The sequence below is a fragment of the Zootoca vivipara genome, chromosome 7 (genome assembly GCF_965207765.1).
Source record: "Zootoca vivipara chromosome 7, rZooViv2.hap1.1, whole genome shotgun sequence".
Taxonomy (NCBI): Eukaryota; Metazoa; Chordata; class Lepidosauria; order Squamata; family Lacertidae; genus Zootoca; species Zootoca vivipara.
The window spans coordinates 26701620-26720427 of record NC_142590.1 but is presented as its reverse complement, the minus strand read 5'-3'; the positions used below and the strand labels follow the sequence as shown (position 1 = coordinate 26720427).

The following is an 18808-nucleotide window of genomic DNA, read 5'->3' as shown; positions in this document are numbered from 1 at the left end:
TAGAAAAAAATTAAAAAGTAGAAAAATAAAAAATAAAAATAAAATATAAAACAGCTGAGAGGCGCGGTGAGGTGGCCCCAGGCTCCCGCTCACCACACGCCTCCAGAGCTTTGCACGGGGAGCGCGAGCCTGGGACCACCTCCACTGCACCTGTCAGCTGTTGAGTGGCTTCAGGCCGCTCTCCGGAGACACACACGCCTCAGGATAGCGGTCTGAAACTGCTCAACAGCTGACAAGCGCAGTGGAGGCGGCCCAAGACAGCACTGGGGGGCGGCGGGGGGCGGGCAGGCTGGCCAGCGCCCCCTCCATTTTGGCGCCCTAGGCAGCTGCCTAGTTCGCCTTAATGGACGTGCCGGCCCTGAACGTGGCAGTTGAGGTCAAAGCGGCGGCCACCCCTCTGCCACCACCATTGCTGCAGCATCAATGTCCCGAACGTGTAGTATTTATTTAAAGTGTCCCCAGATTCATTGAAAAAAATCTGGTAACCTTAGCTTAACAGTGAGCCCTTCCTCCAAATAACAGTTTGGCAAAACACCCCCAAATTTCACCACCCATTAAAAATTGCAGAGAATTTCAGAAGGTTATTTTTTTGCTCTGTTCTAAATTGAGATCCAATTTCTGAAGATCAGGACCACATCCTACTTTTGACCTGGCAACTGAGTTTAGTGGGAATGACTTCTGAGTAAAGCTGCAATCCTATGCAGTGTTAGGCATGCTGTGGGCTCTGGGATGCATCTGAGATGCACATGTCCATAGGAATGCAATAAGGGTGCCAGCTTTTTTTTAATTAAAAAAAATAGCTGTCTTTTGCATAGTGCTTGATCTGCAGCAGTTAGCAGTTGGTCTTGTTTGTCTCCATGCCATGGCAACTTGACTTGTTAATCTCTGTATATCAAACTCCCTTTAAGTGGGCAATGATATTGTTTTCTTTGTTTTGTCTGGCAGCTCTATATATGAGTCACCCATTACGTTCAGGAGTGAATAAGTAAGGTGTGATCCCTGTTTTCGTTAAGGAACTTTTATTTCTAGAATAAAGGAGAATGCTTTAATGTTCTTCAGCCTGAGAGCCACCTTCAAGGTTAGCCAACCCTGTGGATGATGTATGTGTACACACTACATATAGGTTAAAAAAAGGTAAAGGACCCCAGATGGTTAAGTCCAGTCAATGGCGACTATGGGGTGAGGTGCTCATTTCATTTCAGGCCGAGCTAGCCAGTGTTTGTCTGCAGACAGCTTTCTGGGTCATGAGGCCAGCTTGACTAAACCGCTTCTGGTGCAACTTCCCGCTGCAGCAGTACCTATTTATCTACTTACAGTGGTGTGCTTTTGAACCCTGTTGCGCGGACTCGAACCGCCGACCTTCCGATTTGCAAGCCCAAGAGGCTCAGTGGTTTAGATCACAGCGCCACCCGCTCCCCTTACACACTACATATGCACACCACACATATGACACATATAGTACTTTTTCAGGGTTTAAAAAATTGTAAGTAGCAGTACTTCTCTTGCCTTATGTGTGTGTGCCAGTTCAAGCAACCTTGTGCTCTGCAGATAAAAACTAATTCGAAACACTAGTAGCAGAATCACAGCCAGTATAACAGCACTGAGCTTCTGTTATATTTAAGGTCATGGCTACTTGTTCTTACAACACATAAGGGAGTTTAGTTTTCCAGAACTTTTTTTTTACTCATCTAACACTTAACTATAATTAATGGATTGCGGACCATGAGATTAATCAACTAAGATTTCTTTAACTGGATAATAGTTATAATTTGAACATAGCAAATTTCTGCACCACCCCATGACAGCTGCTTTGTGGCATGTTGCATGTTCCATCTTGTACCCTATGCTATTTTAAAATCTGCATGAAATCACTGGGTGAGGTAGTCGGGAATTTGGGGGCAAGGTATCATCAGCATGCTGCTGTTACAAAGCTCAACTTCTTCCTCAAACTCATGAGACCATCTCAGTTCCGAGTCAGGTTAGCGGTGGGCTAGATGAGGTTGAACCGAGTGAAATGTAATCCAGAAAACGTGGGTGTTGATGGTGGGAGTTGCCTTGTTCCAGATAGAATTGCACTTGCCTTAAGGAGCAAGTCCACAGTTTGAGAATGTCTGGATCTGGCATTGCTTCTGAATAGCTCACATGGCAATTAGGGCTAGGAACACTTTTCACCATATTTGGTTGGTGTGTGCTGCTGAGAAACAACGGCTCTCCAATGTCACACATGCTTTGATATTCTTCACATCAGACTATCATAATGCACTCCCTCCCTCTCTCTCTCTCTCTCTCTCTCCATATATATATATATGGTTGCCTTTAAAAACCATGTGGAAACCGCAGTTGGTCCAAAATGGGTAAGACATAACAGAATAATAATCGGTAGCCTTCCTTCTACATACATAACACCTGTGTCTGAACATTTGCACTGGCTCTGAATTAGTTCCAATCAGTGCTTTTTTCTTTAAAAAAAATGTTTAGGGGTACTCTCATTTTGACTCAAGAAAATTACCATTTTATAGTTCAAATCAGGAAAAATAAACACAATAAATGGACAAAAGTACAAAGATTCACAAAATGTTTGGGGGTATGCGTACCCCTGCGTACTCCCAGAAAAAAGCACTGGTTTCAATGCACAACAAATGGAAAAGAAGCTGATAAAAGGGAAGAGGGCAACTATGTGAACACAACATGAAATTTAATCTGATTCTTGTTCCACGCTAGCACTATTAGTTTCTGATTCTTTTTTTTAAAAAAAAAACAACAACCAGAATATTTGTCAGCATGTTAGTGCATTCCCACCCCCACCCCCCATACATACATTTATGTATGTGATTCTGAGTAATATACACATTTCGGCAAGCAATTTTCACTAATAACATGCATTATTGTATTTTATTTTCATTAATATCTGCATTTTGTGGGCATGCACACTAACTAATACATGCTTTTTTGGTAAATGTTATTTGGCTGAAGAACTGCATCACAATTTGGAGAAGAGTAAATTTCAAAGGATAATTGTGTTGTTGTTTTTTCCTAGCTCCCACTTCTCCAATCAATATACAGCTGTTATTAAAATTCCAACCAAATCTAATTTATTCATCTTCACTACTTTCTGCTAATAAAAAGCCTCCACAGAATACAACTCTATGGTTATAAAGAAATTACAGGCTTCCGGGTTCAAGTCAGGATTAGAAATTCAGACTGTGAAGGGCTTGCATTTCACAATCACTATCTTAATCTGACTGTGCATGTTTTATGGTTACAGTTTAACTCTACCAAAAGTACCCAGGATTTCGTGCCACTTGCTGAGACTGTGATATTAGTGATGAGAGCAATTTTGCAGAGGACAAAAATTATTGTCCAAAAGGCCAGTTGAATAATTATTCCTAACAGAATAGCATCAGCAAGATTCACTTGAGTAGCAGATTCAGTAAAATTCAATCAGTGCTGGCAAAACAGACTTCAAAAATAAGAGGCATATGGCACAGAGAACAATTATTAACTGTTTTCTCCTGCAGAGGCTGAGGTCCTAAACATGGGCACTCAACCACTGAGAAACCAATAGAAGGCTTTTGCATTTAAATTGACTAAAGGAATCCATATAATCCTGCAAGAAGAATGCACTTTCAGAAAGTGCTATGCTCTGTGATCAGTGGGTCAGTGTCGTTTATAAATGCTTCTGCAGTAATCTAGAATGTTCATTTTACTCTAGAGATTAAATATACGGCCTCGGTCTTGCAAAAGGAAAATACAGTATTTTGATAGGATTTTTAATACTTCAGAAATACTAATCTCCTGGAATGGTCATTGGATATTAAATGCTTTGCTCTCTGAACTTACTCCCTGAGCTACACAACATTATAGCTATTCTTGCACCAGAGGCAAGAATTTATGCCCTAACAGTTTGGACCAGCTGGCCTAGTATGTTTCCATGAAGTAGGGTATCATAACCTGATTCCGTCCAAAGAAATTTGCGAAAGCCTCACAAGTTCATTGTGTTAGTTGTGTGATAGTATATCCATAGAAACATTCCTTTCTAACCACTGTTATCAGCTTACACTGAAGTGTAAGATTTGATTACCCTTGTGCTACAACTGTATGGGAAGCCAGTGCGTTAATACAGTACAATGTGGGGGTGCAACGGGCATATGGACAAATGATATAGCACAGCTATACAATCCAGCGCTCTCTCTCTGTGTGTGTGTGTGTAACATTGCATTTTCCCGCAAAGTATTTTGCAAGTCCCTTGTCCTCCGCCTGTGTTCGGTTACACCGTAATTACGGTATTTCAAATCGTACTTATACTTTCTTGTTTTCTACTTCGCACAAAGCCATTTCAAATGTTTAATTTACTGTGCAACAAGGTTTTGTCATTTGAAATAAGCTCTTTATAACAGCCGTTGAGAGAGCTCTTAAGTACACTTGATCTGTTCAACGTGGCTGTCGGTGTCTATCCATGACCACAGCACTGCACTCTGTTTGAAGTCTGCCAACTGAGAGGGATGGTTGGTGAAGGAACGGCAGGGGGGGGGAGTGGGAAAGATGTAGTGAGGGGGTAACAGTGCCTTAGGGTAGAGTTCTATACCCATTTACCTGGAAGTAACGGACCTTAAGTGTTCCTATTTTCCAGGGACACTCCCGGATTTACAGAAGCCAACCTGGTTTCTGATTTGATCCCAGAATGTCCTGCCTTTCCTTAGGACATCCCTATTTTCACCTGAGAAATGTTGGAGGGTATGGAGTTATATCTCCGTCCCGTCCCCCCGTCCCCCCCCCCCCGAGCCAAGGAGATAAGTAATTATACAACCGTCAGAAGACATCTGAAGGCAGCCCTGTATAGGGAAGTTTTTTTAAAAAAAATGTTTAATGTTTTATTATGTTTTTCATATATATGTTGGAAGCAGCCCAGAGGGACTGGGGCAATCCAGTCAGATTGGTGGTGTATAAATAATAAAAATTATGATGATGATAGTTGAATAGGATGTCCCTAATTTCATTGGAGAAATGTTGGAGGGCATGAAGTAAGCCCTACTGAAAACGATAGGAATTATTTCTGAGCAGGCTTGAATAGGATTGCACTATTAGGAGACAATTCTATACCTATTTACTTAGGACTAAGCTGCTTTCGCTTTTGGAATTACTTCTGAGAGGATGAGTTAGTGAATAGGTTGCTTTCTTCCAAGTTTGGCGTATACTGATGATTTATTTGTATTTTTTAAAGGGAATGGTATGTTGTGTGCAATACTCAGCATTATAATAATTAGCAGTTAATCTGTAGATTTTGAGATGGACCAATTTACAAAGGAAAGGAAAAATCTAGCAAATTAGTAAAAGAGAAAATTTAGAGGAATGGGGAATGACTCGTTGGGGTCACAGAAAAGTTATTTGTACAATTCACCATACCTGTAACCCACATTGTATACAATTCTCTGGAATAATTTGTAAGGTCATTAACACCATTCTCAATGTGTTGCTGTTGCTCTTGTTGTTTAGTCGTTTAGTCATGTCCGACTCTTCATGACCCCATGGACCATAGCACGCCAGGCACTCCTGTCTTCCACTGCCTCCCGCAATTTGGTCAAACTCATGTTCGTAGCTTCGAGAACACTGTCCAACCATCTCGTCCTCTGTCGTCCCCTTCTCCTTGTGCCCTCCATCTTTCCCAACATCAGGGTCTTTTCCAGGGAGTCTTCTCTTCTCATGAGGTGGCCAAAGTATTGGAGCCTCAGCTTCAGGATCTGTCCTTCCAGTGAGCACTCGGGGCTGATTTCCTTCAGAATGTGGTGGATTAGGCCAAAATGAGCTGCCCTGAACAAAATTGTTTTGGGAAAAGGTGGCACTTCCTGTTTTCCTTTAGCTTTTAATGTGAAAAGCGAACTGGAACTGGAAGAGGGGCACCTTCTCTAGAGTAGTGTAGGCACAGGAGGTCCCCATCCAGAAATCCCTTAGGTTACACAGTAGTTAAACAATGAACCCAAATTCTGGAATGTTTGTTGATGCAACCTTCCAGATCTTTAGTCACATACTTAATTGAAACAGCATAATATACTGCAGATGTCACACTGTAATATCAAAACTAAAATATGAAATATCCACAATATCGTAAAATATATTTAATTAAGATACCATGGATATCTCATACTTTAGTCCTTGGTTTAAGAAAACAAATCAGTGTAGAAAATGGGGGAAACTAAGGAATTTCATACAGAGGCCAAATAACAAGCTGCCAAGAAAACCTTCATTATAAGCTCCCTGGGGCTACAAAGAAACGCTCCACAAATAGTTCGTTACCAATTATGCTTTGTGAAAAGAATACATTGTTCAAAAGTATACCACCACCACTAACCCAGTTAACAGAACGCTCATTCCTTTGCTAACTTGGCTTCTTACAGCATTTCCTATTGTTCAATTAGAAGTTGCAATAGACACATTCCTCAAATATCTAAAGGTCTGCCACATGGAAGATGGAGCAAGCTTGTTTTCTCCTTCTCTGGAGGCTAGGAGCCAACGGATTCAAGTTACAAGAAAGGAGATTCCAACTAAACATGAGGAAGAACTTTCTGACACAAAAACCTGTTTGGCAGTGGAGAAGGCTTGCGTGAAAGATGGCGGACTCTCCTTCCTTGGAGGTTTTTAAGCAGAGGTTGGATGGTCATCTGTCATCGATGCTTTAGTTGAGATTCCTGCATTGCAGGCAGTTGCACTAGATGACTCTTGGGGTCCCTTCCAACTCTACAACTCTATGATTCTACATAATGCAGTATTAAACTATTGGGGGGGGGGTAGGTGATAGTGCAAATCTACAATGGGATTTCTCTCCCCACATGCAACCCATTTTGTTCCACAATCTGCTCCCAGGGCAGGTGGAGGAGAAGGGGAGAACGTTTGCTTCACACAAATAAATCCTTGTTCCGAGGGAACATTTGCTTGAGTGGCACATTGGATACACACCATACTCACAAAATTACTAAGATTGCAAACCAGGTTTGCACTTGGAATTTTCATGGAAGCACAACACTGAAGACTGGACGTTCCTAACAACCCTGGCAGCCCTACCATTATTTAAGACCTCAGGGCAAAATATTGTTATGAGTTTGGGGGGAGGGGGAGTAGGCTACATGCAAGACCCTTCCAAGCCCTGGATCCAGCAAGTGTTAAAATATAAGCCAGGCTAGCTTCCTTTGTTGAGGTGATCGCCTGGGTGGTGGCCATTAAGGGGAACAAAGGAAAGGGGCTCTCTGTGAGATAGCAAATGGGTGGTTAGTTAGAAGACAAAACCAGGGTTTAGAGTTGCGTTGCAGTGATGTGACTTAGAAGAGAAGCAGCAAGCTGGAGAGAGAATCTGAGCAATGTTTGAGTGCAGTGCTTGATTTCTGATTGAATCCAAGGCTGTGGCTAAGGGAGAAACAAGACTCTCTTGTGGTGTTAATGCTGCGAACCCCTCCATCGTAGGCTCAGGTTGTAGATCTGTGATAAATAAACCATATATCACAAAGACACCACAATCTCTTCTGTGCCTTATTCCCAAGGAGGTCCAAGGGATGAATTCCTCCCTTCCTGCATGCATTCCTATCTCCGACCTTCCCTCAGTGGTTGCTAATTAGATTTCTTTTTTTAAAAAAGGTGTTAATTGCATTCCCACAACTACAGTAATGTTATGTTTATTTTGGTCCTCGGTTGAGGAATGAGCAATCAATAATATATGTGTAGCTTTGGCTCTGACCATAGCTGTCAAGTTTTCCCTTTTCTCGTGAGGAAGCCTATTCAGCATAAGGGAATTTCCCTTAAAAAAAGGGAGAACTTGACAGCTATGGCTCTGACGTGACAGAACTTGCCGGTAAAAGGTGTAAAAAGTTCTGCAAACAATTAGGTCTTTACACGTACACTTGGCAATGTTTTCAGAAGTGAGAAAGGATACTTTTGTGCATCTTGTTAGAATTAGCATATTCTATCATCTGTTCATCATGCAGATTTAGAGCAGCAAAATCAAAGTGTTGGACAAAACAGACAATTATTATTGTTATTTTTAAAAAGACCTAACTCCTAGAACAACTAAAATGATGCTGTGAATAAATTTGTACATTGGAAAGGTATTATAACCTAAAATGTGTACAAATCAAACATATCTAACAACTGACCTTTGAGCCTATGACATGTCCCATCACAGTACACATGATGTAATTTCGGTTAGTACTGGAAGATAAAAATACTGTGTAAACAGAATACTCAGGGCAAATTAACTTGGGACAAAGACAAACTTTTCAACATCAAAACCTCTGGATACATTCCATCAAGTTTATTCCACCGATTTGATTGGCAATTGGTGGAATAGCACTTCATATCCATGACTGAAAAAACAGGAATATGTGGAACCAAATATGCCAAATTTGTGTGTCTAGCTTTTGCATGAAAAAAGCCATTTCCCCCAGTCTGACTTGGGTTCCACTAGTGAACAGGGTGTTTAAGAGGAAAATGCCTGAAGGAATAAGAATACATGGAAATTAGGAAGGGGCCAGGTGTGTGTTCAGCTTCCTTCACCTGCATGTCTCTTTCTCCAGATTAAAGATACCCAATCCTTCCATTTCCCCCTCATTAGACTTGGTCTCCAAGTCCCTTATCATATTTGTCACTCTCTTCTGGACATGCTCCAGTTTGTCACTATCCTTCTTAAACTGCAGTGCCCTGAAATGGAAAAAATTCTATAATTTGGACAAGGTCTGAACAGAGCAGAATTGAACGACCTTTTTATTTTGAACAAAATTTTATAAATTTCCTTCCAGTAGCACCTTAGAGACCCATAGCTGCCAAGTTCTCCCTTTTTTTAAGGGAAATTCCCTCATGCTGAATAGGCTTCCTCGTGAGAAAAGGGAAAACTTGGCAGCTATGTAGAGACCAACTAAGTTTGTCATTGGGATGAGCTTTCGTGTGCATGCACACTTCTTCATGTGCATGCACACAAAAGCTCATCCCAATGACAAACTTAGTTGGTCTCTAAGGTGCTACTGGAAGGAATTTTTTTAAATTTTGTTTCAACTACGTCAGACCAACATGGCTACCTACCTGTAACTTTTTATTTGGTTATCTTTCCCTAGCATTCAAATAGCAATTTACTGCAGTTGGGAAAGTGCTGCTCCTTACCCGAAATTGCACATCCATTGCAATCATAATGCTGCATTGACTGAAGCTAACCTGTTGACGAGTGCCTGTGATAGCATCAGTGATCAGAAGGACACTTATTTCGCTACCACCAGGCCATAGACATCAACTTTCGGATTTGAAAATGAGGGATCAGCAGCCTCCCCTGTCCTGGGGACAGTCTACAGTATATCTAACAATCCAGGATAGCAGCGGGAAACGGCGCTGGAATAAGGGAATTTCCGGCAAAAAAAAGGGAAGGTTGACAGCTGTGGCTTGGAATAAAGGAATTTCCCGCAAAAAAGGGAGGGTTGAGAGCTATGCACCAGGCGTAACTTCCCCCTGCTACCACAAAATATTTGGTTGCCCATTTCCAGCAGCAAAGATGATGACTGGCACCCAGATTCCATCCAAACAAATGCATAACGATGTGGTGAGACGTTGTCTATTTGCTTTTTAGGAAAAATACAGGGACGAAATGAATCTCTCACAACAGACATATTCACTTCTACATCTGCAGACGTCGCTGTGGGGAAGCTCAGGAAAATAACCTGTACCACTCATCTATTTTTACTGGAGCAACAGTGGCACCCTGTGGCCAGCAAGCATCAATGAGGCTGTCCATTCCCCCTAGGGACCGAAGGAAATTCAGAACCTTAGTCCTCACTGCTTCATGGTTTATAGAACCCTGCATACCTCAGCCTCTACATTTTAAAAGAAGGGAAGCAGACTTTAGACAGGAATGAAAAGGAAGTGATACTTTATTGAGAACAGCAGTCTGATAGAGGTTATCTTTGGAAGAAGTGAACATTTCTAAAGGGGACTGTTTCTCAGTTGTTTACTGCTGGCTTCCACTAAGATTAGGTGGGACAAATTTCAGACTGCCAGAAGTAGAAATGAGGGAGAAATGTGATTCTGTTTGCATTTTAATGAGAAACTATTTAGTTCACACTTTTTAAACTGACGTGGGAACCAAATCACAATTATCCTTCGAAATCTCTAAATTTTGCAATGCAGCTTTCCAAACAGTGTGTACAAAAATACACATACAGGGGAGAAATGTTCATTAAAAACTGGACATGAGTGAAAATAGCATACGAATAAGCATTGCCTTGGGGGAAAATTGCTTGGAAAATGCGTATATAGTCAAAACAGCATGCAGAAATGTGTATATTGGGATAAATCCACACGAAAATGCTGGTGAATTTTCATGAGAATTAATTTACATGTAAATTACTGCAGAAATGGATTGAAACAAACCATGATTGTCCTCAGTTGGACGTAACGCTAAGGAATGCTTGCACGATGGGCGGAGCAAAAGCAGAAGCAATCTTTGTGATTAGAATACCTTGGTTGTCAAACCTAATCCGTTCCAGTAGTCCGTTCAACTCCTGAAACCTCTCAAAAACCAAAGCGGGGCTTCCGATTGGCTGCAGGAGCTTCCTGCACTCAAGCGGAAGCCGTGTCAGACGTTCGGCTTCTGAAAAACGTTCGCAAACTAGAACATGGTTTGCAGCATTCGGGAGCCAATTTGTTCAGGAGCCAAGCCGTTTGAGTGCCAAGGTACCACTGTAAACCATAATCTGTAGTTTTCTGTGGCATGTGAACTGGGCCAAAACAAAGAAAAATCTGATTACTAAGTCTACTACTAGGGCCCTTTGCCTCAAAGCTTTGACATGATGCAGTTTCCTTGGAGTGTTCGCACAAATCTCTTCCTCAAAAGTTTTCATTAAGCAACTGTCATATATACTAAAAGACTAAACAGGCTGATCTGAATGTGCCTCTTCTTTCTAATGTAATCGGCTTATGCCCAAATCTGTTTTTCAGCCGGGAAGGAATGCCATTATTACTTGCTACACCCTCTTCTTAGTAACTTTCGCTGAACTGAAAAACTGAGTGAAGAACAGCATGTACTCCCTTCTGCTGCGTTAAAATGAAAATAAAATCAGATCATTTGCATCCATCCGTCACAGTTAACATTTGTGAGACTCAACTAAGGCAGCGATCCGAATCTTAATTTGATATCGAATAAAGCAGCAGACATGGCAATCTCCTTGCCACACAGAGTAAGGAAAATTGATCTGACTACACAGGATCAGAGGCTAGACAAGAAAATCATTTTACACAACTTTGAGGGTGTGTGGGAGAGAAGATAGCACAGGCATAATATATGTAATAGTCCTAGTCGTACTCTGTGTAAAAAAAAACCCCCAACAACCTCCAAAATGATTTCCCTGGAGCTGTGGAGCTGATCTTTCTGAATCAGACTGACAATTATCCATTGCTCTTATTACATACGGAATCAGAGTTTATATTACTTCCATATGACTGTAAAACTGAGTTGAGGTTTAGAATGGCAATATTCCTTATTTATTTTTAGAGGCCATAAGTATGAACTAATCCAGGACATGTTGGCACTGCTGCAGATAGTACCACGATAAAATAGCCAAAAATATAGCAAATTCTTTGACTTCCTCCCCCCAGCCCAATGTGGACTCTTGTTTAGTATTTGTAGATGATCATGACCCGTATGAAAGTCTTGCCTGGAAAGTGCTGTTTATACCTGTTGCCTGTATTTTTTTTTTTTTAAAGAAATTTTTATTGATTTTACAAAACAAAACATACAGTATAACACTGTCCCTTCGTTTTCCCTCCACACACCGGTCCACTTCTGCCACCAGTAGGACCCGTGTGCTTTAAGAATCAAAGGGGTCCAATTATGAATTGAGTTCTGCTTCCCCCCTCCCTCCTCCCCCCATATCCCCCCCCTGCCACTGAGAGAATAGGTAGGGAAGAGTTATGGGGATCTGCATCCCCCACCTCTTTCATAATCATATTAACAAACCTAAAAGAGAAAGAAAGAAAGAAAAAACAAAGGAGAAAACAAAAGAAAAAAATTGGGAAGAATTCAAACTTCCCAGTTCTTATTATTTTAACATCTTAATTGCGACTCCCTCGGTGGTCTTCCTCATGGTTTTCCAACAAAAACTGATTACTTGTGGCGAATTTTCCAACTCAGTTTCAAATCTTAATCTTATAATATTAACTCAATCCTCCTCCTTTTTCATGCTGTCCCCCCACAGGTCCCCTCCTGCCACAAGAGGTACCTGCAGGGTAACAGCACTTCCAAGGTTCCATTTCCTCCTCACCCATCTGGGCACCCCCTGCCACTGAGTGCCTCAGAATAAGAAGAGGAGGGTGGGCAGCTTTCTGCCTAAACACCTCACTTAACCTGCAATAATTTACAATCACTTAAAAGTTCTTTCCCAACCATTCTTATACTCCCTTAAGGAAACATAACTTTTTTCCCTTTCTTTTTTGCATTCCATTTCCTCTCCCCAAGTCTTTTTCCCCCAATTGGTTCAGCGTTTCCATTGTCAAGCCAAGATTTCGAAAACCGTCTTTCAGAGACCAAAACAATACCTTTTAACTAAAGTTTTTACCCCACACCCATTCTTTCCCAAATCCATCTCCAGACCTTTGCCCCCCTTTGCCCCTGTCCTTCCCATCCCACAAAAACCCCACTCCACATTTTAACCCTTCCAGGATCTTCAATTCCATTAGACATTAAGTCCCTTTGTCTCTCATCTTCTTGTTCTGCTTGTTTTTCTCCCTTTTGGAGGTCATCTTTTGCTTCATCCCAAACAAATTTGTCATAGTCCAAGTCCTCTTCAAATTGTTTCTTATCACCCACAGTCTCAGAGTCAATAATCTCCAAATTTGAATTAACCTCTAAGTCCTGGACTTGGACTTCAATCTCAACTGGTGGTGAGCTGGGATGTTGCCGTTCCTTGTAAAAATCTTCCCATGACAGCAAGTAGTTCAGCACAGTCTCCTGGAAGGCTCGAGAAAGTTTTGTTTTCATACCTCTCGTAACCGCAGATAAACAGGGTGTAGGGAACAATGGGTACTGGAAAATTCCTTTCTCAGACGATCGACTCCATTTTAGCTGTTCTTTTTCTTAATTCTTAACTCAGTCCCAAATCCATTCTTACTTCCAATTTAAGTAATTCTTTGACAATTCCAAACAATTTTTCCTGTTCACAGCAGTGCAATCAATCCACCCGGTCTTTTGACAGTTTGACAGCTTTTGACAGCTGTCAAAACGCTCTTCCCTTTAATACCGCTGTACCTCAAGGGGTGCCGGACTCAGGGGCTGAGATGGTTCCAAAAAGTCTTTTTTCCCTCTCGGGTCCACAGTTTCAAATTCTTTTGTTATTCGGCTTAGGATTTTTTTTTCCAAACGCCTCCCAGTTTCCCATTAGGAAGAGACCGGCTTCCGTTTCTTTAAAGTCTCTCCTATTTTCCAATCAGCAAATTTAAGGTCCAAATCAAAGTTCCACTTACTTCTTTAGGAATCTTTAGTTTCAAATCGGAAGAATCCGCCGCTTGCCGGGTCAGGACTCGGAGCTTCGCTTCCCGGAGGCAAGATGTGGCCCAAAATGGCTCCCGCGGTTCAACCCCGCCGGCTCACGATCGCTCTATTGAGCTCTCGGGCAGCGGGGGATCCGCCAAACGGAGCGGCCGCTGGGCTCCTGAGTCATCGGAACTCTCGATCCGATGTTTTTACGGGGAGTCCGCTCGCTCTGCGGACTTCCCCCCCCTCCGAGAAGCCAGGGACCTCGGCACGCGAAAGTCCCTGCGTCCTTCTCACCGCCGCGACGAACCGGAAGTCCCTGTTGCCTGTATTATCCCCTGGGACATAACACAATTCCTCTGTTCAAAAGAAATGCCCCCCCCCACTCCTGCCCTGTTGTTGTTTTGATCTGTTTTAACCTGTTTATGTTAAGGGATGATGTTTATTCCCTTAAACTTTTCATACGTTTTTTTAAAAAACCGATTCTTGCATAATACGTGGGTTGCGTAGGGCTTGCCGATCAGAAGGTCGGCGGTTCGAATCCCCGCGACGGGGTGAGCTCCGGTTGCTCGGTCCCAGCTCCTGCCAACCTAGCAGTTCGAACACACATCAAAGTGCAAGTAGATAAATAGATACCACTACAGCGGGAAGGTAAACGACGTTTCCGTGTGCTGCTCTGGTTCGCCAGAAGCGGCTTTGTCATGCTGGCCACATGATCTGGAAGCTGTACGCCGGCTCCCTCGGCCAGTAAAGCGAGATGAGCACCGCAACCCCAGAGTCGGTCACGTCTGGACCTAATGGTCAGGGGTCCCTTTACCTTTACCTAAAAAATTCAAATCAATATTAAAAATTGTATTTATTGAGATTCCAGATAAACTGTGGCAGTCTCGTTGGCATGCAGCTGTCTCGAGAGACAATGGAGTGCGCCTCCGGGGGTGAGGTCAAACTGCTGTGTTAGCAGCACCAGTGACCACCACGGGCCACAAGCCTGGGCAGTGTGTATGGAGGTCCTGGGCTGCCCAGACAACAAGACCCCACTCCAGGCCTCACTGATGTGGTCCAAAGGTAAGCAGAGCCATACATTTGGCACCAGCTTGGCTGCAGGAGTTGCCAGAAGGAGGTGTACAAGACACCATCCTACTGTTTTAGGGACTTTACTCTGGTAGGGGTTACTCCTTAGGCTTAGCCTGTTCTTCTCCTGAAGATATTCTGCAAGGCAGCGGAGGTTTAGGATCAGAGTTAAACCTTCCCACCTTGATGAGGCACATCTGCCCCTCGCTTCCCCCTACAGCTCACATGCAGAAAATGCCGTCTTGACCATCGGACCCACTATTGATCTCATCTACTCAATCTGCCGGAGCCTGTCTTCGCATGCAAGGGAATACCTTAGCTCAACGAGGGTTGAAGACCCATCAGCTACCCTCACCTGGTTTTGCTGGCCAGTTCCTGGGGTATGGCGGCGGTGGCAGCTGCAGCTGCTGCTGCTACATGATGACAGCTTCTAGAAGCCGCAGGTGAGAATTGAGTGGAGCTTGAGGACCAAAGGTGGACAAACTACCCCAGAAGGAGTATGACATGTCTCCCACCAGAGGTACTACCCCTTCCCTAACACCCTATACACCCTGTGGAAGTTGTTGCATATATTCCCCACTTTTCCAAATCAGCAAGATGTTCCAACAGAGTCATTACTGTGGAGTTTTATTTCCCAGTGAGTTCAATGCTGATTCTAAACTTATACTGTTTCCCAAGAATCTGCACAAAACACCCACATACCTAGAAATTAAGGACCCGGGCTAAGGCAATATACACGAAAGCGGAGGGTATAAATATAACAGTATATTTATTAGTAACTTAATAGAGAGTGGAAATACTGTAGCTTCTATATTTAGACTGGATGAAGAGTGGGAAATTATTCTCTCTTGAAAAAGGCAAGATGAACATGCTTTTTAAAGAAATTAAGCTTAATTCAAGGAAATGTTTATTTGGGTCCATGCACTTTGGAAATTATTTCATTTTAGCTAAATCAGGTCCTCCCTAACAAGAGGGCACGCGGAAATGTTTATTTGGGTCCATGCACTTTGGAAATTATTTCATTTTAGCTAAATCAGGTCCTCCCTAACAAGAGGGCACTTGGCTGATTGGCTGGTGCCATTTGGGTTTCGCCTGCTGCGTAGAAAATCATCACAACTTGTAAGGTTGTGGATAGGCTCTGGTTCAGGTGATAGGGCTGGCAGGATGCCTATCCATCCCTATGTGTTTGGTATTCCGCTACAGGAATCCATGGACTCATGGTTGGTCTTCCCTGTGAGGGGTTCCGCCAGGAGTCTGAGTCCACTGTCCCAGGTGTTCACCCGAGGCTGACCTATGGTTGGTGCCCAAGGTCAGTGCTACCTGCAAGGGTGCAGGGAGCGAGTCGAACCAGAGCCTATGCAACCACTCACTTGATTGTAATCAATAAAGTTGTGGCCTAAATTCTGCCAAAAACCAAACCTAAAATTTGAGTCTTGTCTGAATTTATTTTGGGGGGTGGTTAAAAGGTCTACACATGCAACTGGGAAGGGACGGGCTGTGCCTTTCCCTTGCCCAAGCACTGCAGAAACTAAGCTTTCAGTCCTCTGTGGTGCCATGGTGATGTTCAACATATCCATTCAAATAGATTAAATTAGGCAGATAAGCCATAGTCAGAGGAGGAACATGAAATGTGAGGTTAGAAATAGCAACATAAGATGAGTTATGGGAATATAACACTACAGATCTATTTATTACCTGCCTTGGTTTCGTGTTTTTTTAAAGATTATGCTAAAACTGTGCTATTGCCAATCTCATGCCAATCTCTATGGCAACAAGAACCAATAGCTCTCAGCAAACTTTTCACAATGCCTTTTACATTCCTTTGGGGTAACAGGTCTGTTGGTGACATCCGAACAGCAGCAGCCCAGGCAATTATGGAGTTAATTTCCAGTACAAAGGCTTCTGGCTCAATACAGACCCTCCAAGTATCCCTATTTTGCAGGGACAGTACCAGATTTATAGAAGCTGTCCCGGTTTCTTATTTGATCCCAGAATGTCCCACTTAGGATGTCCTTATTTTCATCAGAGAAATGTTGGAGGGTATGGAGTTATATGACTCCCAAGCCAAGGAAACAAATATTGTAATTATACAACCTTTAGAAGACACCTGAAAGTAGCCCTGTATAGGGATGTTTTAAAAAATGTTTAATGTTTTGTTATGTTTTTATGTATGTTGGAAGCTGTGCAGAGTAGCTGGGGCAACCCATTCAGATGGGCAGGGTAGTAGTAGTAGTAGTAGTAGTAGTAGTAGTAATAGGCCATATTTGGTTTTTTGGGGAGGTTATAGAATATTGCATTAAGCAAATGGTCTTCCCACTTCCCAATCTATTTTCCCACCACTTCTTACAAAAGTCCGATTTTAAGGAGAAGATGGTTTATTCCGCAAGAGCACCAACTCATATTCAAGTGTGCAACCTGAATTTGCCAGTATGTGGTGGAATCTCACTGAAAATAGTGGCAGTCTGGAAGTGCCCCAACTTTTCAGTATAAAACATTTAGCACCCCAGAAACAGCATAGGGTTTCTGTCAAATATTGGTTTGCACTGTTTTTAGATTATTATCTTAGCACATTTTTTTTCAAAAAACAAAACAAAAACCAGACTCTTATTTTGAACACTCACAGTGTTTGGAAAATAAAGATTTAACATTTTAGAAATGCCAAGTACACATAATTTTAGAGGAAGTCAATAATAGTTGTTAAGTACATATTAATCCCTTCAGATAATATATGAACCAGAGATTAGCATGGAAAGATAAGGCAGAGAATACCACATGGAAATTGCCAACAATGTAAGCTTCTCTCGGAAGTGAATAGCTTCATAATGCCATTTAGAGAACACCAAGAAGTTAACAGATGTGTGAAAAGCTGCCTGGCCAAAGTTTATATTTCTATCCCATCTTTTTAATGTGATACATTACTCAGGGCAGCATACAGCAAATAAAAATACAGTCATACCTCGGTTTGGTTTGTATCACAATTCTTCATAAAGCTACAGTACAAACCACAAGAAATTACTATAAAATAGAGAAAGGCTCAGCAAATTAAAAGCAGTATTTATCATCCGAAAGGTTTAAACCAATAATAGTTTAAATGTAGGTATTGCTGGACTACAATTCCAGTGGGATGATGGGAGTTGTAGTCTGCCCAAAAGTATCTGGAAGGCCACAGTTCCCCAGCCCTGGTTTAGACACTAAGAAGACTCTTCTTAATGAAGACACTTTGGAGGATGTTCAAAAAGGGTTAAGTTCATTATATAGCCTTTCCCAACCTGGGTCCAGATGTTCTGGACCACAACTCCCATCAGTCCCATCCAACATGGCCAATGGTCAAGGATGCTGGGAGTTGTAGTCCAAAATGGTGGTGGTGGAGAAGCTGCATTAATGTATATATTCATTCATCTACAAAGGACCATGCCAACCACAAGCAAGGAAGTTTAGGAAGTGCACTCACCTTTTTCCCTTACTTCCACAAGTGCATTATCCCAAAGTCCTCACGAAGCAAATAAGCCTCTTCTTCCTTCAAGATGTGGTGAAGAACACCTTGTGCTAGGCTGGCAGGACAACCAGGCCTTTGTTCCTTCCTTGAATCCATCATTCTGAAAGGCAAAAGTAAACAATTACACCCACTCTCCTTTCCCTGGCGATTTCATGCCCGGTGCCAGGAAGTTAATCACAAAGTTACATAGGGGCTGAATGGCCTTTTGCTTTGCATGTGCAGCTCCCACCATGCGAATCTGTCAAGGCTGCGTTCTCCTTCCTGACATATGACTAGCTTTCCATTCTTTCTGCAGAGGAGCCACCGTCACTGAAACTCCTAATGCTTCAAAGCCTCCGTCGAGCAAATTCACAATGGAAAAACACATGCACAGAGAGAGACAGAAAGACACACATTGTCCTGCATCAGTATAGTCCTGTTTTAACAATCTCATGCTTAATCGAGTCATTTTTATAAATATTGAACTGGCCATCCTCACTGATGCGGAATGACTGGATTCCTTTCTATTCGCATTCCTCGGTTTTAGGTTCCAGTGGTGCAAATGTTTATATCGGGTGTAAGTTTTAGGCTCTTCATAACCACGAACTGCAACTGATGTAAGCAAGGTTGCATTTACTCAAAACTTTCTTTGTTGTTTTCATTTATTGATACTTATTCAAAGATATTCAGAAACACAGACCCATTGCAAAGTATCTTTTACTAGTTACAGGTAGGTAGCCGTGTTGGTCTGACGCAGTCAAAATAAAAAT

The 18808-nt window shown here is 42.3% G+C and overlaps 1 protein-coding gene across 2 annotated transcripts in view; it reads right to left on the bottom strand.

Moving 5' to 3' along the window:
- The window catches only part of SSX2IP (SSX family member 2 interacting protein), a 38059-nt gene extending 19889 nt beyond the window's left edge, over positions 1-18170 (bottom strand). Inside the window, exon 1 of one of the 2 annotated variants that reach the window (XM_088673860.1) lies at positions 18015-18170. The gene's annotated coding sequence lies outside the window, so the exon portion shown is untranslated. The remainder of the gene's footprint in view (positions 1-18014) is intronic. The other variant, XM_088673862.1, reaches the window with a different exon arrangement.
- Between the last annotated feature and the right edge of the window lie 638 nt (positions 18171-18808).